Source organism: Camelus ferus, chromosome 10 (assembly GCF_009834535.1).
Source record: "Camelus ferus isolate YT-003-E chromosome 10, BCGSAC_Cfer_1.0, whole genome shotgun sequence".
NCBI classification, from domain to species: Eukaryota; Metazoa; Chordata; class Mammalia; order Artiodactyla; family Camelidae; genus Camelus; species Camelus ferus.
In genome coordinates, this window is record NC_045705.1 from 41,014,429 (window position 1) to 41,036,425 (window position 21,997).

Sequence of the window (21,997 nt, forward strand, 5' to 3'; positions counted from 1 at the left end):
TAACCACCACATGCCTCGAAGTCCTTCTGCCTTATTTTTCCATTAGGAAGGTCAAAGCCACCAAAAAAAAAAAAAAAAAAAAAGAGTGTGGTGAATTTCATGAATACGTTGCAAAAAGGAATTAAGTAAATTAACAGAGATGTGAAGAAAAAAACCTTACCTAAACACGATATTCTCTGCCTTATTGATCTTTGTTTTCATCTTAGGTACTAGAGGGAGAAAAAAACATGGAAGAAAAGACCAAGGAGATCAAGGAGAACTAGTCAGCCTGCGACGCTTTTTCACTTCAAATTCTGGGTCTGTAATTATATTATTCCCCCAAATAATAGCTTTCAAGTCACTACTATAGGCTGAAACAGAAGGGAAATAAATGATATCATCATGGGGCTTAAATTTATTACATGTTCATTTTATTACACTAATGCACATCAGAAGCATAGGAAATTACCAGCCTTCCATATTCATCAAAAAAAAAAAAAAGACTTATACAAAAAAAACCCCATCATCTTAAATTTTGGTTTTCAATTTCTTCCCACAATTCCACAGAGCTGGTAAGGGGAAAATGCTTTCATCATCTGGATTTATAAGCTAGTTTCTATCAGCCCTGGGAATCCCTGGCTACACCACAGCCTTCTGCCTGCTATAACACATCAGTATTTGCATGTATTTAATGCAGTACCTTCTTCTTTGGGTATTACTTCTTATTTGAACCAATCAGAAGAGGTTTCAAGGTAAGGAGGGAAGAAGTGGGAAGTGAAGAATGGGCAATTTGAGTCAAGAGAAATCCCACACCCACTCCACACTGAAACCACAACTATGTATGGTCCTTGCTAAAGGGAAAAGCACCTGAGGGCTCCCTGAAAGCTAGAAGGCCGGACACCAATGAGGTCTACTCTGTGGGATTCAGTCTCATCTGAGGATGGAGGCTTTTGTCATTCTAAACAAAACTCAAATGAAATGGTACTTACTAAATAACAGAATGGATAGAACAGACATTCAGTATGGGCTCAAATTAACAACACAGCTTGCTTGAGGGCAGCTAGAAATAAACCCCCTTCAAGGATGAAAAACAGAAGGAAAAGTGGGATTTCAACTTTGCCCTTAACTAGGCATTATCTGGGAAATGTCTCATATTTTCCTAGGAGTCAAAATCCTTGCCTACCAGCTTTATAAAAAAAAAAAAAAAAAGAAGAAGAAGATTTTTAAATAATTTCTGCTATTCTTCTGTTTCCAAAATAGTTCCAAAGACTGATCTGTAAGATTTTCAATGAGATTTTTCATCATCATGAAAAGTTACAGAAAGTCTGAATTGGTCCAGGAAAACTAGAGAGTAAAATCCTGAAAGATTAACTCTTGAGGTCTGTCAGAGTCCACAGGAGCTTAAAAGAGGCCCACACCCTGGACTTCTAGCTTGACTGTCTCTGAAGAAGCCATAGGCCACTGAAGTCCAAGAGTCAACAAATGTAATTTTTATTCATCTATTACTTAGTAGAATGTAAGGAGTATAACACCTAGCTCAAAAAGTACTTGTTGAATGGGTGCTAAATGAAAACGTTAAATAATCCCAAGGAAGGAGCAAGTGACTCCTACTTCATGCTCTGCCCATGGTTGGACCCAACTATGCTACATAAACATTGTGGAAAAAAACTTGTTCATAGCAGCTTTATTTGTGATAGCCAGAAATTAGAAGTTATCCTGATGCCCATCAACAGGAGATTAGTTAACCTACAGTATATCCATACCACGGGATACTAGTAAGCAATAAAAAGGAACACACTATAGATAACACACAACAATCTGGATGAATCTCAAGGGAATTATGCTGAATATAATAAAGTCAATCCCAAAAGTTATTCACTCTGTGGTTCCATCTATATGACATTCTTGAAATGGCAACATTACAGAAACGGAGAACTGAACAGTGGTTACCAGAGGTTACGGATGGAGACAGGGGAGGCAAGGGGGAGATGGTTATAAAAGAAAAATGGGAGGGATCTTTGTGGGGATGGAACCGATCAGTAAGTATCCTGATGACAGTGTGGATACATGTGATAAAACTGTATAGAACTTAAGACACCCTGGTGCCCACAAAAGCACACACAAGAAAGTACATGTAAAACTGGGGAAATCTGAATCATATTGATATCAATATCCTGCTTGTGATTATTGCACTACGGTTGTACAAGATGTTACCACTGAGGGAAACTGGGCAAAATGGTACACAAATCTCTCTATATTATTTCTTATAGCTACATGAGAATCTACAATTATCTTAAAATAAAAAGCCTTTAAAAAATCTTGAAGCAACTTCTCTACCACCATCAGCACCACCATTTGAGACTGTGTGCGTATGTGTTTAACACATGAAACCTTTCCTAACCACCTACGTAGATCTCTCCCACCTCTAAACTCCCAATACACCAGCTGTTTTTATCATCTAATCTAACTCCTATTCTTACATTAAGAACAGATATTTCAGGACACTTATCCCCCTACAGGATAAAAGCTCCTGAGACAGGGCACATGTCTTCTACCTTTTTGATACCCACTCAGTGCCCAGCACAATGCTGAACCTAGAGTAGAGACTCAATAAAAGCATTTTTAATAAATGAATAAGTGAATGAAGAAATGTACACATTTTCTACTCCTCATAGTAGAGCTGGGTAAACCTGTAATTCACAATCCTCTTGCTTCAAATTTTTTCAGCTTTGAAAGAGTTTAGAGGTGGGAGAGATCTATGTAGGTGGTTAGGAAAAGGTTTCACGTGTTAAACACGTGCACACACGTGCGCACATGCGCGCGCGCGCACACACACACACACACACACAGTCTCAGATGGTGATGTACCCCCCAGCTTTACAGGCCTAACGTGAGGTTAAAGATCACCTCCCAATGAGCCTGCAGTAGTATCTACACTGATTATTTGCTGTGTGATCTTGCACCAGTTAATTTCCCTGAACTTCAGTTTTCCCATTTGTAAAATGAGGGACACTACTTATTTTTGCAAGCTTAGTATGTGAATGAGACGTGGTATTATAAACAGCCTAGCTCAATACCAACCTAAGTAGATGCTCAATAAATGTTTTTAATCCTTCCATAGATACTTCCAGGCACTAATGCTCACTTCATAGTTCAAAATGGTGGCCAATTCTTAGTAAGTTTATGTTTTTTCAATAAATAAGCAATGTTTTATTCACATGGCACCTTTCTCAAAGATCAAACTTTATTTCCAATTACAATGGCAAAAGTAATGCAGACAAAGCAAACAGAGATAGAGGATGAATAAATGGGAAGAGACCTGTTCAAGCAGAAGATGATAAGGGAATTTATGGGTAGCTGTTAGGATAGTTACCGCAAGTCCCCCTCCCTGCAAATCACCGGCTTATCTTGGGCGTGTTCTCTTCCCCTTGGTTTCAGGCCATGGTCCTGTCCAAACGCAGCATAGAAACTATGGCAAGACACCCAAAAGGTCTAATGATCTCTAAGAACAGTGGGTTGAAGAGAAGGAGAAAGGGCTTCTGTTTATCTTCTCTGCCAAGGAAGTATTTGTTTTCAGGGTAAGTCTACTGCTTCCTTCTCAGGGCTGGGAGTGCCTTAGTCCATTCTTACCCAGAGGGTGATAACTTTTCCCCTAAGAATGCAGCTGTCAGAAAACATATTTGCTCTGGATGTGTCATTGGGTCACGAAGAGTTCTATGAGAAATACTTCACACATGGGTGTCTCCAAGCCCAGGCAGTGGAGATATTTGCTAATCCATAAGGCAGAGATGGACAAACAGCAGATATGGTTTCAGGGTCCGGGTTTTACAAGAATGTACATGGCCTCGGCTAGAGACTCAGGAGGAATCATGCATGACTGTGACAAAGAGGCTCCCTCCCTTAAAGGAGCTGGTGGTGTAATTCTGCATACTTACACATTTGCTTTACTTCTATCATAATGAGCTTGCATGGCACAACAGCATGTTATGTCAAAGAAAAAGTCTTAAAAATAGAACATCATTCCAAGCATATTCCCTATAACTAGCAGAAGCATTTAAAACAGCATATTAAGAAATGTCCATGTTAGACGACAAACACGTGGTATATCCCATAGATTTCAGTAAAAAACGAATATGCTGTCTAAAAGGACTGTAAATCTTTAAAGCTTTATAAGGTCTATTCTTTCCCGTATTAGCACACTGAATAGCATATACTCATTAAGTAATTACTACATGCCAGACACTATAATAAGCCTTTCAAAGAATCATTTCATTTAAGCTTTAAAACAAGAGTTACACACATAATATTTTTTCTATTTTACCGATGAGTAAACTTCAGCTTAGAAAGACCAAGGATTATCTGATTCAGAACCAGTATTTTTAGTCTTCACACTGAGTACACTATTTTGTGCTTGTTTGTTTCACAGAGAAGGCCAAAGTTACTATTGCTATTGAGATAAGAAAATATACAGTATTGATCCCTCAAACATATTAGGTTGAATCACACAAAACTGCCAATATGCAAATGTTCTGACCCAAAGAAATGGCAATCTCACTTGGTTCAACCTAATATAATACCAAGACAGAATGACATGTTCCTGGCCCCCGCGCAGCCCTAGCTAGCTGTAAGACTTTGGGCAAATCACTAATCTTCACCTGCTTCATCCCATAAAATAAAAAGGTTGAGCTGAATTTGTTTTTATGTTCCCTTCCAGCTCTATGCTTCCAAGGGAAGAGAGAGAAGTACCATAATTCATTTGCTCAACAATTATTTATCGACTACTACACGGCAAACACTGCACTTTCTCTTTCCTTCTAAATTCATCTGCTTTTCAAGGACAGCCTCCCAGCAACTTCCTCTGATCCCTGGGCTCCCACATGTTAGAGATAAAAACCCAGCTTGAGGATTCTTGCTTGCTTGCTATTTAGGGAAGCTGGCATGTGCCCCAGGATGCTGGCAGCTCCTGCCCCATCACAATTCCACAGCAGAAGAGAAAAATCAAAGGACCTAGAAACTACTTCAGGGTGAAGAGAGAAAGTATGATGTGGAAGAAGAAATGGTTACATGTGTATAAATGTGTTCCAAAACAAAGAACTCTCAGTAAGTGTTCTGGTTCACAGTGATTTCCAGAAAAATATTCTCCTTTCTGGACTTCACCTGCACCTTGCCCCAGAAAGATAGTCATCCAGCCTCTTAAATTAAAAAAAAAAAAAAAAATCCAGAAGGAAGAGACCTCAGTTTTGCTGGGGAGAGCACTTGAGCATCAGAGCCTTTGCAGTGATTAAGGATTGGGAGCAAAGGATTACAGGAAAAACCAAATGGAAAGCCTCAAAACACTGATTCAACACTGTGCTACTCACTAGCTTTGTGAGCGTGGATTCATCATTCAACCCACCTCTGCCTCAGTTTCCTCATCTGTAGAATAAAGACTGAGATAGATGACCTCCAGGCACTTTTCCTCTTCTAAAGGTTGATCAGCCCTTTATCATCTAAGTTTTTACCATTTAATCTGCCATCTGTTCCTTTTTGCACTGTGCTCTGTGGACTTGGCAAACAGCTGCTTTCCAACACGCCTACAGCAGCTCTTCAAATACATACTTGAAGACTCTTACGAGTGCCCACTTCAATCCCTTTCCTCCGGTTTAAATTGAAGTCCTATATGAAGTTGTGTGGTTAGCAAGATGTTGGGAGTAACTCATGTGGGGTCACACATCTAAACTTTGAGTTCAATACATGCAGCAAATAGCTGTTTGCTTTCTCAATTTCTTGAAACTGAGAAAGACCCATAGCTCCCAACCTCATTCCCTGGGAATCCTACCAGCTGTTATAGGAACACAAAAGCTGCAGGAGAAGAGGATTAATAACTCTGACACGCTGACAGTCTAGCTGAGATCAAACCTACACACCATATGTAACTGGTGAATTCTATAGGAAAGATTATTATTATGTGCTAGATTTGGATTTGTACCCAGTACAAGTCAAAGGAAGCCAGAGGGACAAGGTCAGATAGGGGGTGTAGTCTGCTCCAACAAAAGCCTGTTGCTCTGTATATTAGACTCTGAATCACTGAAAAAGACACAACTCATCAGGGAAAATAAGACACCAACCCAGCCTCTGGCCTCTTCAACTAGGGGCGACCCTGGGCTCTACCAACAGAGCTCCCTTAAACCTTTCTGGGAGAGTTCAGAAAGAACTATTGGAAAGGGCAGTGGAGGCCACTGACAGCCACGTGTCCTTTGCCTTTCTGTGTTCTATTCCAAGTCAGGGCTGCTCATTTCTCTCTTAACCTGTAGCTAAACTTTCTAGTCCATTTAATGCAAACTATCTCTGAATGGGGCTCCTATGAAATGTGTCACTTTAAGAACCTTGAAGTCTCTAGAAGGATTTTTTTCCCCCCTCTTCCAACAAGTACCTTTTGCAAACAATAAACTAAAGCATCAAAATGATTTCACAAGAGAAGTAATCATAAAAGCAAATTGTTTGTTAATAAACTGCACCCTGTCACCTGCCCAGATTCTTGATTTCAGAGCTTTTATTACATTTTCTTTTTCATTACAAAATACAAATACTTATAAGGAAGAAAGTAATCTGAGAATTGTTATTAATCGAATTCTGTTTTAGAGATGAGCAGTTTTCTCTTTCTCTTTAGGGATTTTGAATTAGAAATCTTCTCCAAGAGATAGACATGGAGAAAAGCTTCAGCCACCTCAAATTTTGAAAACATTCATGAAATGTAAGCTGATATATCTCATAACTGATGTTTTATAAACCTGTCCTTAAAAATCAAGGGCACGCTCTCAACATTCTCTGTCATGGAAATTGTTCCAACAGGCAAATAAATAGGCATTTCCATGGTTAAGGCCTCACAGCTGTCACATTATTTAGTAATGCACAAATGAAAAATCCTATTACCAAAAAAAGGCTGGAGAATCTGTGGCTGGAATCTGGCAAGCAATCGCAGCATTTCCACATTGTTTTAGTCAGTACGCTCCCTCAATGCAAATATGAACCCTGCAAAATATTTAATTAAAAATAACTATGTGGTCTGAAAAACAAGTCCAGCACAACTGGAAACATGTCAAAAACGAGAAGTTAATGCTTTGCCATCTTTAATTAATGATGCTGTGAAACTCATTAGAGAAAAGAGCTCACAGTTCGTCAATCCCCATGCTCCACTGACTCAAAAGTGCAGACTGAACTCTAAAGGACAACAGAAAAGCAATAAAACCTCTCACTTCCTCAAGGTCACAGAATAGACTTCTATATCACAAAACTCACAAGAATCCAAATTCCCAACTGGGCATCATGCATCTCCATAAACTTGTCCCCCAGTGAGGGAGCTTGAATTTATAAAGTCTTTAATGCATAGTTGAGTTTGGTTTCTACTATTTACCTGATATTTGAGAGAAGAAAAAATAACATTATGTTGGGGGGAAGTACAAGAAGACTCAAACATGAATTTCCATTTCTTTCTAACAAAAATTTAAAAGAATTTTTTAAGGTTTACATATACATAAAAGAAAAGTGGAATTTCCAGAAATTGCTCCAGGAATTCATGGAAAGTGGAGCCTTTTACCTGTAATTTTCTTTTAATAAACAAAGAAATATCAAGAACTAGGTGGCCTTTAAAAATGCCCAGGTTCCCTCAAATGATTTTCGACAAGAGTGCCAATACCATTTAATAGAAAAAGCACAGTCTTTTCAACAAATAATGCTGGAAAAACTGGATATCCACACACAAAATAATGAAGCTGGACCCTTCTTAACACCATATACAAAAATTAACTAAAAACAGATCAGAGATCTAAACGCAAAACCTAGAACACAAAACTCTTAGAAGAAAACAAAGGACACAAGCTTCATGACATTGGATTTGGCAATGATTTCTTGACTATGACACCAAAGGTGCAAGTAACCAAAGAAAAAAAAAAAAACGGACAAGTTGAAATTCATGAAAATTTAAAAATTTTGTGCATTAAAACATCATCAACAGAGTAAAAAAGCACCCCATAGAATGAAAAAGAATTTTTGAAAATCATATATCTGATAAAGGATTAATATCCAAAATATATACACAGAGAACTCCTAAACCTAAAACTCAACAACAACAACCAAAAAACCCAACTAAAAAATGGGCAAAGGACTTGACATTTCTCCAAAGAAGATACACAAATGGCTAATAAGCACATGAAAAGATACCCAACATCACTAATCACTAGGGAAATGCAAATCACAACTGCTCCGAGGTACCACCTCACATCTATTAGGATGACTACTTTCAAAGAAACAGAAAATAAACATGTGGGCAAGGATGTAGAGAAACTGGAACCCTTGTGCACAGTTGGTTGTAGCGCAAAACAGTACAGCCTCTGTGAAAAAACAGTATGGCAGCTCCTCAAAAAGGTAAAAATAGAATTACCTTATGATCCAGCAATTCCACTTCTGGGTATATACCCAAAAGAACTGAATGCAGGGTCTTGAAGAGATATTTATACATCCATGTTCATAGCAGCGTTTTTCACAACAGCTAAAAAGTGGAAGCAAGCCAAGTGTCATTGATGGATGAATGGATAAGCAAAATGTGGTATATACAGATAGTGGAGTATTACTGAGCCTTAAAAAGGAAAGAAATTTTGACATATGCTACAACAAGGGAGATTCTTAAGGACATTATGCTAAATGAAATAAACCAGTCACAAAAAGAGAATTACTTCTGTATGATTTTACCTACATGACGTACTTAAATCATATCACAGAGACAAGAAGTAGAATGGTAGTTGCCGGGAGCTAAGAATAGGGTGAAATGGGAAATTACTGTTTAATGGGTATAGAATTTCAGTTCTATAAGGTGAAAAGAGTTATGGAGATGGATGGTGGTGATGGTTGCACAACACTGTGAACGTGTTTGACACCACTGTACACTTAGAAAAAGTTAAGGTGATAAATTTTATGTCTATTTTACCACAATTTTAAAAATTGGGGAAAAATGCTTAGGTTCCTTTTCCTTTATAATATCACTCAAGAAGAGGTTAAGTGGCTGCTCTTTGGTATCCACATCTACATTTCAGAATTACCACTTACTATGTGACCTTGGGCAGGTTACCTAGCCTTTCTGCATTTCAACTTCCTCATCAGTCAAATATCCTCTTAAAGGTATGATGTGAGGATCAGATGATTTTGTATGTGTAAAGCATTTAGTCTCACACAGTAAACACGCCCTAAGTACTAGCTGTTATTATACTACCTCCACCACTAAATCTATTCTCAGCATCACAAATAAAATCTCATCCCATCAAGAAGAAACCACTTGCACGTCATTCTCTGAAATGATGATGGCTTGGCCCAGGTTCAACATCTGATCTAAAAGAACTGAATCTTCCTTTCCTCAGCAGAAGCACACTAATGGGGACCAGGGCCCAAGGTACTCCGTCCTTTGGGCAACAAAAGAGGTTATAGTTAGTCGCATTTATCCAATAAATGTTAATTGTGTATCTAGTCCCTGCTGGACCCTGTGCCAGGTGAACTTATTTGCTCACATCCAGCACTTTCTACTGTACTCTTCAGAGCCCAGGGCCTTGTTTCCTTACTGAAGTATGCTGATCATCTGAAGGAAATGTGATATACAAACATTTCCCAGGATGAAACTAACAAGAACAGAAGAGGGCACCAGGAATTGTCCACTTCTATTTTCCTCCCTATAGTTCTATTTTTTAAATATCTCTCCATTTACTTTTAAATTTAATAAAGCAGATTGTTTCTAGACAAGTTTTTGCCCAAAATCATCAGGAAGAAAGACTTTAGGCACACTTGCTCTGAAATTGACAAAATGACGAGCAGACTGTCCCCTGATCACCCCCTACCACCACACCCAATGCAAGGACTGCAGGACCCACTCCTGGGCCATGTGAACAGAGCCAGGAAGGCCGCCCGGCTGGGAGACCCACAGGACCCGGGAAAGGCAATACACAAGCACAGAGCACACACATAAGCCGTCATCAAAGCCATCATAGCCAGGGAAATTTCCTCCTTCTTTGAAACTTCCAGCTAAGCACCAAGACAAAACTTCTCAAAACTCAACATTTACTAAGGCTCAGGTAAGATTTAGCCACTTGTAAAAGTGCTGATATAATGATTACTATTTTTTGAAGTCATACCATTGTGTTCAGGCAACACAATGAAAAATAGTACTGACTTAGGAGTTAGACCTAGGCTTGAATTCCAGGGTTACCACTTAATAGCTGTGTTAATCTAGACAAATATTTAATTTCTCTAAGCTTCATTTTCCGTAGCTATACTGTACAGATTAAAACTCCTACCTTTGAGGATCTCTGTGAGCACTAAGGGAAATGATTCGTGTTGAAAACCTAGGTGATGTCCAACACAACAGAAACTCAACATTATGCATGCTCTTGCCCACCACTTATTGTCAGGAAAAATGTCCCAAAGAACTCAACTCCTGATTTAGAGGAACAATAAGAATGGATCGGTCCTAGGCAAATATTGCCCCTAGATTTTCTAAGAGCCTAGTTTTGATAACTAATATTTAGGACTCTGACAGTACTTGAGATGTTATGAAAAATTAAACCAAGCCTTCTCCAATAGCTCTTTCTCCCCCAGATTTTATAGAGAGCAATCAAGAAAGCTTCAGCTTTATCCTGCAGAGCAGCATATACATTCACCTGCCCATATACATACAGTTTTAAGAATTGGGCTCTTCTCTCATGTAAGGGCCTATAACCTCTCTGAAACTTTAATAACTCAAAAATCTTAGCTTAACAAAAAAGGATTGGCTCTGCATTTGTAGCATTTCATGGCTGCACTGAGGGGACCCTCAAGACCAGCCCCGGGTTTTTGAAGGTTCAGCAGGAGGGCTCAGAGGACAGCATACAGTCATACTTACAGCCGTGATTTATTACAATGAAAGGACACAAAGCAAAATCATCAAGGAAAAATGGTAGATAGGGTGAAGTCTGGGGAACACCAGGCATGAGCGTCCAAGAGGCCTATCTCAGCTGAGTCACATGCACAACGAGTTGTGACAACGTGTGTGAAATGTTAACAACCAGGGAAACTCATTAGAGAGTCAGTGCCCAGGGTTTTTACTGGGGACTGGTCATGTAGACGCCCCCTGCTTGGCAGATACCTTAATTCCAGACTGCCAGAAGGAAGGCAGGTGCTCGGCATAAACAGCATTGTTTGCACAAACAGTTTATGTACAGTGATCTACTCTTCTAAGATCCAAGTTCCCAGACACCAATCAAGGACAAACCTTGTAAGCATGTGTTCTAAGGACAAGCGGTCTCAGGCTTGCTATTTAATTCTCTTCTGCACACATGAAACACAAAAGCCAAATATCTTATTAATAACTGCCTATTGACCACCAATTCTTATAGCCAATTGATCTATTAAAATTCTTTCTTAAAAAAGATAGTGAAGGTAAGTAACTCAGTGCTTCAAAATATATTCATCCAGCATATTTGTACAGTGTCAGCCTGCTGGGCTCCGGGCGTTAAGGAAATAGCAGTAAGTCCCTGCCCTCTAAGAAACTGCTGACCAATAGGGAAGATGGAGACCAGTACACAAGGAGCACCAACACAAGGTGGTATGTGGTGAAGACCATAAAGGGGGTGTAAGCCAAACACTAAACCAGTTAAAGAAGGGAGAGGAAACTTCCTGCTGGGATGGACCAGGAAGATTTTGGTAAGAATTACCATAGAGCCGCAGTCTTAAGGAGAGGAAAGATTTGAGAGTAAGTGGCAGAGCAGGGAAGAGCTTAAGAAGGGTAATAAAAGTATCATTCCAGGCCCAGACAGGAAGCTCCGTGAACAACGTCCAGAGGCTGCTACACGACTGATTGAAGACTGGGTTCATAGTAGCAGAGAGTGGAAGAAAAGAATCTAAAACAGAGGTCTCAAATGTCGAACTAAGGAGATTGCCTTTTATGCAGTGGGTGATGGGGAGCCTGCGTGTTTGTTTTATTTGTTTACTTTTTTAAATAGGCTACTTTCGCATGAATGAAGGAGAGGAATCACTGTAATCAAAGGGGCCAGGGTTTTCGCAGTAGACCTCACAAAAGTCGAAGGAAGCTGGAAGGTGCAGAAGAGGTGAAATATAAATGTCATTTGGGAACAACATTGAGAAGGAAGCAGGAACAATATTCCTCAGGAGATGCAGGAATCCAACAAGACTCAAAGCTCAAAGCTCTTGAGTTAACTGGGGGATTAGTGCATTGAACCAGGAGTGCCTGGAAAGGCAGCCAGGTTAAACGTGAAAACTAACAGCAGGGCAGAAAATTCAGTGGATGGTTCTAGAAACTCTGACAGAGATGAGGAACCAGTGCTCAGGAAAGAGGTGCTAGCTGAACTGCAAATATGGAAGAAGCCAACGTAGAGGCTCGGCTGTTAGCAGTGCTGGAGCCGAACACTACACATGGCAAGTCCACAGCTATGCATTTCTTCTGCCTCGAGCAAACATAACTCGGCTCTTGAGCTTGGCGGAGAGAGAGCACTATAAACACACACACACAGCTGAGAAGTGCTCTGTAGCTAGACTGCCTCTGTTCAAATCCTGACTCCACTACTTACTACTTTATGATCTGAGGCAAGTTACTTAACCTCTGTGCCTCTGATTTCTCATCTATAAAACGGACTTAATGAGAGTACCTATCTCATAAAGTTGTGGTGAGGATTCAATGAGTTAATTCATTTTGAGGAGCTTAATGCAAAGTCTGGCATGTGGTAAGTGTTCAATCATTGTTGGCTATTAGTAGTAGTATCTTATTGGAGTCTCATTACAAAAGTCACGAGGTTAAGCCAGGCAATCATTATTATCTCCATATTACTAATAAGGAAACTGAGGCTCAGAGAGGAAATACTTGCCCAATTTTCACATAGTGCAGAACACAAGCTAGGATTTTTAAAAGTTCAGCCTCCTTAATGAGCTGCACAAAGCTCTCCATGATCAGCCTACCTCTCTGGCCTCAGTTCCTGCCAACCCTGCCTTGAACATGAAACTGCCAGCCATGCTATTTCCTGCCCTTAACTTTCTGATCCCTATTCATCCCACAAGTCTTTTCTCAAGTGTCACCTCTTCCAGGAAGCTCTTGGCACTTGATCCCCCCTTCCCTCTCACCCATCACCCCGCCCCCCTTATGCTCATACCCAACCATTAACATCACACTATGTGTTATTACAGACGTCTGCTTTCCCCACTGGACTATGAGCCTAAAACAATTTCTGGCACATAGTAAACACTGAGTATTTACTGAATGAACTCTCATCTGTAAATCTGATATACTTCCCACTAGAGTATGCAGCTCCTTTATCAACAAATGTTTGCTGTTTAATAATAACTTTAAAAGAGTAGCAACAAAATTTCATCAAAGATCAACTAACCATACCATACTTAAATATCAAACCAAAGGTAAACACATGGTCACTGTACCTACAGGGAGTGAAGCACACAAACACTCCCTTCAAAGAGCTGACCGATCCCATGTACAGCTCATCTGTCTTGGTGCCTTTGGTCTCAAAGGAAAGAGACCAAACCTGAATCTATCAGAGGATTCCTCCTAGACTCGATTAACCCAGTAAGAAGGAACTGGATCTTAGCACATGAAGGCAGATAGGTTCAAAGGTGTCATTTTCCAAAAGCCCAGGGCAGATGCCTCCCAGAGTTTAAAGTGTGTATCTTGCTCCCTATGCATCACCTGTCAGCCCAAGACTTACTTTCAGATCTTGCCTGCTCAGAGAGTGATCTTGGGGAAAGGCTACCAGAGAAGGGAAAAAGTGAGCACATCCACTCTGTCCTCAGTTCCTCACACACCAAGCAAAAACCTGTGTTTCATTCCGTGAACATCTGTTCCTTGCAGACTCTGTCAGGCAGAGCCACATCTCCACACCCTTGGCTCCGGGCCACCACCCCGTTCATGTGGGGAAGCAGGTGATCCTCTCCACATCCAGGCACCTCTAGTAACCAAGGCTGATCTCCCCAGGGGCTCTTCCCTGAGGAACTCCGGGTATGTGTCAGGTTTTCCCTCTGGTATGGATAAAACAGACAACACTCAGAGAAACACAAACACAGACCTAGAAACATACAAACACACATTTGTGTGTACTTGCATCTGGCACTGACTGCTTGGGGAAAAGGGCCACTCAGTTTCTTGCAATGTGCCCACAAATGAGGGTTTTGTGACCCATGCCTCCCTGCTCCTCCCCCCAGGAAACTCAGAGACTGCTAACCACAGCAGTGCACGTTGAGCACAAGAAATTCTGCAAAGCACTAACCAAATTCGGCATGTGCTGGGTGTCAACAATTCCCAGAATTTCAATTCTAGAAATATGGAAAAGGGCCTTAAGCATTCTTCCTGGGTCGAAGCCTCAAACTGTTTTGCCAAAAGCACACCGGGGTCTTTACTGACATGTGCTTAGCTCCAAGGCAGAACATATTTATCATTTTGGAATAATTTATCTCCAAAGTGGTCCAATCCATAAATTAGTATATGGAATCACCATTTTCCAACACATATGTACCTTCCTACAGAAGTCTTGAATTAAATAGCACCACCCTCTCTATACCTACCTTTTACAAAAAGTTTTAAAATACACACAGGTCCAGACAAGTGTGCCTTCAATCAACGTCAAATCCACCTTCTATACTATGGGCAGTATTACTGTCCTAAAGGGAAACCTAGTTATTTCACACACAATAGTGAGATACATTCATTAGTTCCTTGCCACCTCCGAGATAAAGGGCAAGTTTTTAGCCTGGTTTCACCGTTGGGCATCAGCCTCCCACATTAAATACATGACCATTAAATATACAACCTCATTTAACCCTCTGAAGAACCTTGTGAAGCAGGTATGATCGTTCCCATTTTATAGACACACTGAGGGAATGATATGCTATGGTGACAGCTGCAGACTTGGGGACAGCAAAGGCCTCAGGATATACCCCTCAACAGTCCCAAGATGGTAGACGCAAAACAACCCTAGAATCCATTTTATAAAAAATCAAAGAATTAAACTGAAAACCTAGACCTTTCACTTCTAAAACTCAAATGACTAGTCTAAAACCAGCAGTGGTAAAGTTTCCACCCTAAAGATTCTAACATGCCACAGTTCAGTCTTCCTCCCAATGCACATCACTGGCAGAGGGGGCGGAGTGGTTGGGGCACAGATCTGAGCGCCTTGGCTTGGCCTGGGATCCAGCCCTTACCCTCAGCCTCAGAGCCCTGTGTTTTAATCAGCTGACTCAGCCAGTGGCAGGAGAGCCCAGGCGCCTGTGGCCATGAGTAATGGTGGCACAAAACACATCTGTCTAATCAGAAGCTGATGGCGTCAGTTCCATCAGGACTTACAGTAAAACAATGCTCTGCAAGGGAAAAAAGAAATGCCTATTCACCCAGAAGTTAAGCAATGCCTTTCCTTCTCCCTCTAACTCACAATGCAAATTTGTGAAACTGTTTACTAAGTCTTATATCCCCTTCTTGAAAATTTCCTGATGCATTTATAGAAAGAAGATTATCTAGGAATAATAAACCAAATCTATTTCTACTAGTAGCTGCAAAATGCTTTCATTTTGGCCTTCTTTAATCTCTATCATCATTATGAGGGATAATGCACAGGGAAGTGTTTTTGTAAGTGGTAAGCACTTCATATATGTAAAGAAGTCACTGCAACCACCTGAGGATCGGTGCACCACATTTCAGCTAAGACTTCATTTCAGAAGAGTGATTCAGTCACTCTTTCGTTAGTTTATTAATTCATTAAAAATACTTGACTAAGTTCCTATTGAGTGCTAGGCAGTTGGATGCAGAATTAGACCACAGTCCAAGCCCTTGGAGGCTCAATTTTTTCCCAAATTGGTCTTTTCATCTGCATAGTATTCCAACCACACTGGACGCCCCCACCTCCCTCCCTCTCTGCCTTCCCACAGTTCTGAACCACTCAAGAGTGTGCTTCTCCCACCTTCTGTAAAAGTGCTAGGACAGGAACAAGTACCCAGTAGGCACTAAGGAAAGATACTGTATTTAGTGATTTCAGAAGTAAGTACTGAGTGACACATATGGCTTTATTAACATAAATAACCTGTTTTCATTATACTTTTGTCAACCTACCTCACCAAAAGTTGCCTCAAAGCAGTTCTCCCTCCTGCAATCTGAGAAGGTTCTAGATTAAGAGTAACAAATAGATGAGCAGAAACAACTCTCCCCTCAATGACATGGGGATCATGTGTTCTGCAAGAGGGCAGTCAGCTGGGGAGACCCTTATTCAATCACGAGCGGGCACCGAAAGCACCAGGAAGTGAGAACATTACCTGACATCTGACTTATCTAGATGGACTAATTCTCAACCAAATTTCCATTTGGGCAAATGTGAATGGACAATAACTCAGAATCATAGATTTTTAAGACTAAAAGAACTTCATCTGTAGATAAAGTTCACTTTATAGATTTAAAGACAAACAAAAAAACAAACCAAGGCTCAGGGAAAGGATATGACTAAACCCAGATCGTACACCTTGTTCGGAGGCAGGAGTAGGAGACGAGTCTCCTGCTGCAGGACCCATTCCTCTCCCCAGCGTTGCCTGGAGCTGGGTGCGAGCCTGTAAGCAGCCTTTGCAGCAGCAGCTGCCGGTGCTCAGCCACATTCACATGAGTACATCGCCTGTCCAGCTGCTTCCACTGCTTCCTCCTAGCATCCTCTGCCTTGCTTTTGGCAGCTAGAGACAGCCCTCAAGAGCTCTGGGACTCCCTGTGCAAATAATCAGGTCCCTAAAATGCCAAGCTTGTTTTTATTCTGTGAAATGGGTCTATTTTCTGCCCTTGTCTTCTCTTCAGGATTGTGATGAAGATTAGTGAGATGCTAGCCACCTAGGAATCCTATATCCTTTGAAGATAACTTAGAGTAGGGATCCAGTAGAGCCTCTGCATCATAATCAAGTCTTACTAACATTAAGCCCAAGCGTTAGATTCCAGCATTTCATAAAGACCAACAATGCTTTTGCTCTTTCTACATTTAATTTTTTTAAATTGCATACACATTTACATGCAATTCAAGTAACAATAACATCTGACACTAGTGATGCTGGTGAGGGAAAATCGAGCAGGTGTCATTATTCCCAATTTAAATTGGTTTAGAGAAGCTACCCAAAGTCACACAGGTAATAAAATGCAATGTTGGAGCAATGACCTTTTCTAAGGCTCTCTCCTCCTCACTATGCATTCTCTCTTTAGAATTTTCTGCTCACACTTTGCATGTCAGTAACACTGAAGAGCTACCTTTTCCATTACATTTGAGACATTTAAGATACTCCAGTCACTTAACAAGCAGCACAGCTGGCCCCTGCAACTTTAGCAGCCGCCCCACGGCAGGCCCTTGTTTCTGCTGGAAACTAAGCGACACAGGGGAGTGATGGGGGCGGGCTTTGGGGTTCACAAACAGGATTAACATTTATGATTTTTTAATTATTAATAATTTACTTTCTACAATCTTTCAAAAACAACCTGAGATGGCTCTTAGCTGACAATAATACAATCAAAAGTAAGAGTTATATTCATTTGTTCATTAAAAAAAAAAGTACTCATAGAAGTACGCAGAGAAGGCTGGAAGGCTATACCCCAAGTTTTGCATTAGTTATTTCTGAGTATAGCTGTATTGTTATTATTATTATTAATGCTTATCTGTGTTTTATCTTTGTCTGCAATGAATATGTATAGTTTTGATAAGAAAATAAAAAATAATGATATAACTTATATGTGGAGTCTTACAAAAGCTAACCCATAGAAACAGAATTATAGTTGCCAGAGGCTGGGGAGTGGGGGAAAATGGCGAGATGTTAGTCAAAGGGTACGCATGTCCAATTACAAGATGAGTAAGTTATGAGGATCTAATATACAGCCTGGTGACTCTAGTTAACAATACTGCATGACGTGCTTGAAAGCTGCCAAGAGAGCAAATCATAAACATTCTCACTACAAAAAAATAATAATAGTAAAATGCACATGTATAAAATCTTGTGTACACCTTAGACTTACACAGTGTTACATGTCAAGTATATCTTAAATCTTGGGGGGGAGGGAAACAAACAATAATTGTTTTTATTTTTTAAATATATTCTTCATTCTGAAAAATGGAGAAAGAGGTTATCACCACAGGAGGTTGGTAATATTACTATAAATCAGGTGACCAGAAAATGAAACAATCATCTAAGCCCCCAGACCAGAACTTTGCCCTGCTTCTCCATTTGGGAACACTCAGCCCCCAAGAATATAAAGCAATATGCCAGGAGACTAATTTTACACAAATATTTAAGGGAAGGAAACTATATATAAGTATTCATTAAAAAAAAATGACATATGGAATCAAGTGAAAAAACTGCATAAATCCTTAAAACAATCTTCAAGCTTGCTAGGGCCGAAGTGAACTATACCCTAACCCCCAGGAGCACATATCAGGCTCCTTTGCTACTGGAGACTCTTCTATGGAGAAGTCTGGGAAGCCCTAAGGCAAATAGTACATCTTATTTCCCTCCTTTTTGAGAGAGCAGAAAGCTCATTAATACTGTCACTTTTTCTGTTAATTAAAAAAAAAGTCAAGTTTGTCTTCATCTAGTATCTTTAAAGATCCTTTATAAAACAGGTGGCAGCTAACGTATTACCAGGGAAATCTGTCAGCTCACAAAGGCACAGTTCACCCTACTTCCTTGCCCGAGGTGGAGAACTGTCTGGCTTGGTGTCCTGGGTTCTGAGGATGGTGGGGCCCAGGCTGCCCCAGGGGCCGCCTCACATTTCTGCAGGACAGCAGACCACTCTGCACAAGGTGCTAATTCATTCATTCCACAAATGTTTATTGAGTGAAGCCAGAGAAAGGCCTCTTAGGGGACAGTGTGATCATTCACAAGCCAACGGTCAGGTCTAACGGATCAGCTGGGACAATCGATCTTTCATTAGACCTCAAACCACCTCTAGGATAAAGCAAACAGGGCCTCTTCCCCACCCACTCACCAGCAGCTGGGTGGGATCAGGCAGGCATTCAGGAACTGGAAGAGGACTGCTGCTTGACGGAGGTTAAGGAATCACTAATTCTCACCAGGATGACCGAAACGCCTGCACCATAAATGACATAACACTTTTAAAATGCACTGACAGTGTCTGGCACCTCGTGAGAACTCAGTTTTGCTGTTACTATTCTAACTTGCTTTTACTCAAGGAGCCTCAAAAAAGTTGAAAGAACACAGGTTTTAGATTCAGAGAGGTTGGATTTGAATTCCACCTATGCAACTTATTAGCTATGTGACTAAGGGAAGTAATCTTTCTGAGCCTGTTCCTCATTTGCAAAATGGGGTAAATGACAGTATACCAGTCCCCACAAAGGCTTTGCGAGAATCAAGGACATGTTATATGCAAAGAAGAATGCCTGGCCCACAAGTGCCCAATAGAAGTCCACATTGCCACTGCCCTGCCCCCTCCCCTGCTGCTCTTGATGGGCCCAGGCCCTGGAATCTGATTTCACCTGGATACCACACGAAGGGGCAGAAGAACCACAGAGCTGAGGAAAGGTGAGGGGAGAGAACTGTTGGTGACCTTCCACAAAAACCCATCAAAGTCTTCTGCTCCTTTCAACCAACCTCCTCTGTTTGGCTGCTCCATCCAACTGACAGCTGACTGCCTAGCTGGGAATGGCTGCCAAGAAGGGGACAGGAAGCTGGACAGCAGTCTTGAGTCCACCCCACCGTCCAGTGTTTGTCTGTCTGAAGCCCCACTGGGCTTCCTCTGCACATCCCCTGCACACGGAGGCTGAGAGCATGATTCATAGTCTGTTCTTATCTAGGCTTCCATCTCAACCCAGAGCCCAAAGCCCAGGAGGCTGCTGGTCACAAACCAGCACAAAATGAAAATGAGGACTTTTCATTCAGACAGGAAGTGGAGCCCCTCAAAGTCAAGGGGGATGTATAAAGGGAGGAGGGAGGAAAGGGAAGAGGGAGGAGGCAGGATGGGTGCAGAGAGAGGGGCCCACTTCCTACATGCTGGTGGAGCCCTATGTTTCAGCTCCTGAAGCAGTTATTTCCACTTTGAAAGACGATAAATCCCATTCCTGTGATTTGGAACTCACTGCAGGACGAGGTCTGGGTGTAAAGAGAGATTTCTAGAGCCAATCTACTTATTTTCCAAGTAGAAACCCCCAACTCCCCCTTCCCAGCGCCCCACCTGTAGCAGGTCCTAGCGGCCTACCTTACTTCACCTGAGCAATCTGGGGGCAGTTACTCTGTAGTCAGATCCAGCCAGCAACCAGCCCCAAGCCTAGCGTCGGTCCTTAAAAGCCCCAGGAAACGCGACAGCCCACACAACCCCCGCCTACCCAAGCACCTCGGCTTCCTGGAGATTCGGCCCCGCGGGGAGCTCAGTAGGCTCCTCAGTGCGTGAGAAACTGAGAAAGGGGGCTTGCAGGCGCCAAAACGAAGTTGACAGCTTATTAACTCAGAAGACCGAAAAGCTTCATTCAACACCAACTCCCTCATTTAACGGAGGAGGTAACACAGTCCCAGAGAGGGAAAGAAAGTTGCCCAAGGTAACACAGCCAGTGGGCAGATGAGTCGAAGCCAGACCCGGGCGCGCCGCTGTGACTCGCAGCCTCCCGAGTCCTCTTGGCCGCAGACCCTAGCCTGGCGGTGCAAATCCCGCAACCCCGGGCGCGGCGCGTTACCTTCCTCAGCACTGGGCGCTGCGAGCCTCCTCTCTGCCGGCCGGGCGCTGACGGCTCTGCCCGGCTCGCAGCCCAGGTGCCGCTCGGCCTCTGTCAGCGGTGGGCGGCGCGTGCAGGCTCCCCCGCGGGCGGCCGGCGGGCGCTCAGGGGCCGCTCCTGGGCGCGTGGGCCAATGGCGCGGCGCCCGCGCCCCGCCCGCCCCAGCGCCCCGCCCCGGCCCGGCCTCCGCGCCCCGGGGCTCCAGCCCCGTCTCGGGTCCTTCTCCCACACCTCCCCGCCCCGTCCTGTTTCTTCTCTCCCCCTTGGCTACCGTCTTGGCTTCCTTCTCAAGCATACCTTACCCCGAAAAAACTTTTTCACTGTGCGGATAAAGAATGCAGCACTCTTATTATTTTGACCACTGTGCTTAGGGGTCCTTGGAGCCCAAGGGCGAGAAACTCCGGGCGCCCCTCGGCTGGCTCAGAGAGCGGGGTGAACCCTGGCGCGGTGGAAGGGGCCACAGAGTGGTACGGAGCCTAGCGGCGGGAGTCAGCTTCCTCACGAGCAAGAAAAATAAAAATATTTCCCAGGTTGTTGAGAGGATTAAATGAGCTGATGATTTTAAAATATCTAATACAGTAATAGCTGGATAAATGGTGAGAGCGATGTGTACGGCCTAATGGGTGTGCAGCGAGGATGGCACACTGCTGGAAGGTGCTGGTTGGTGGGGAGCGGGGGGAGAGATGCAGGCACGCCTATAAATGCAATATTGTATCATGGTCAATTAAAAAAAAGTTACCTTTGATGGATCCAGCCCAGGAAAACTTCGGAAACTGGTGAACTTGAAGGCCTTCTGCTTCCTCATCGTCTCAGTTAGCGGTGCACTTCCAGTTGAGAGTAGCACAGGTCTGCCTTGGGTCGGTCCAAAGATCTTCCTTCTCCCAAACTTGCAAATGCCGATTCCCAGGGCCCTTATTCAGCGCTGGATACAGGACTGCTAATCTGTTCTAGGAATCCTTTCATTGGGTTAGTATGAGTATGTGGGCTTTTGCTGAAGCTTTGAGAGCCTAGTAATGTCCCCACGCTGGGTGAGTACTCCAGATGCAAAAGAGGATTAAGCTGCTTGCCTTGCCTTTGAAGAGACAAATTTGTAAACAATTTCAATTTAGGTTAATAACTGCTATAATAGGTGTGCAAAGTGCTATCGAGTCACACACACTAGGAAGAGGAAGGCATTAAAAGCTTAAATACAGATGTGACCAAGATAAGTCTCAAAGGCACGCTATAACTTAGGTCAGATGGAAGCAAGAGAGGACAGTGAGCGCAGAGAGGCA

The 21,997-nt window shown here is 42.3% G+C and overlaps 1 protein-coding gene across 14 annotated transcripts in view; it reads right to left on the reverse strand.

Annotated features, from left to right (window-relative positions):
- The window catches only part of SYTL2 (synaptotagmin like 2), a 127,879-nt gene that overhangs the window by 77,772 nt on the left and 28,110 nt on the right, over positions 1-21,997 (reverse strand). For 10 of the 14 annotated variants that reach the window (XM_032488787.1, XM_032488793.1, XM_032488792.1 and 7 more), the window contains one exon: positions 21,463-21,795. The gene's annotated coding sequence lies outside the window, so the exon portion shown is untranslated. Of the gene's footprint in view, positions 1-8,398; positions 8,593-18,985; positions 19,088-20,684; positions 20,835-21,462; positions 21,796-21,997 lie in introns of those variants that run through there. The other 4 variants (XM_032488789.1, XM_032488788.1, XM_032488790.1 and 1 more) reach the window with 4 other exon arrangements.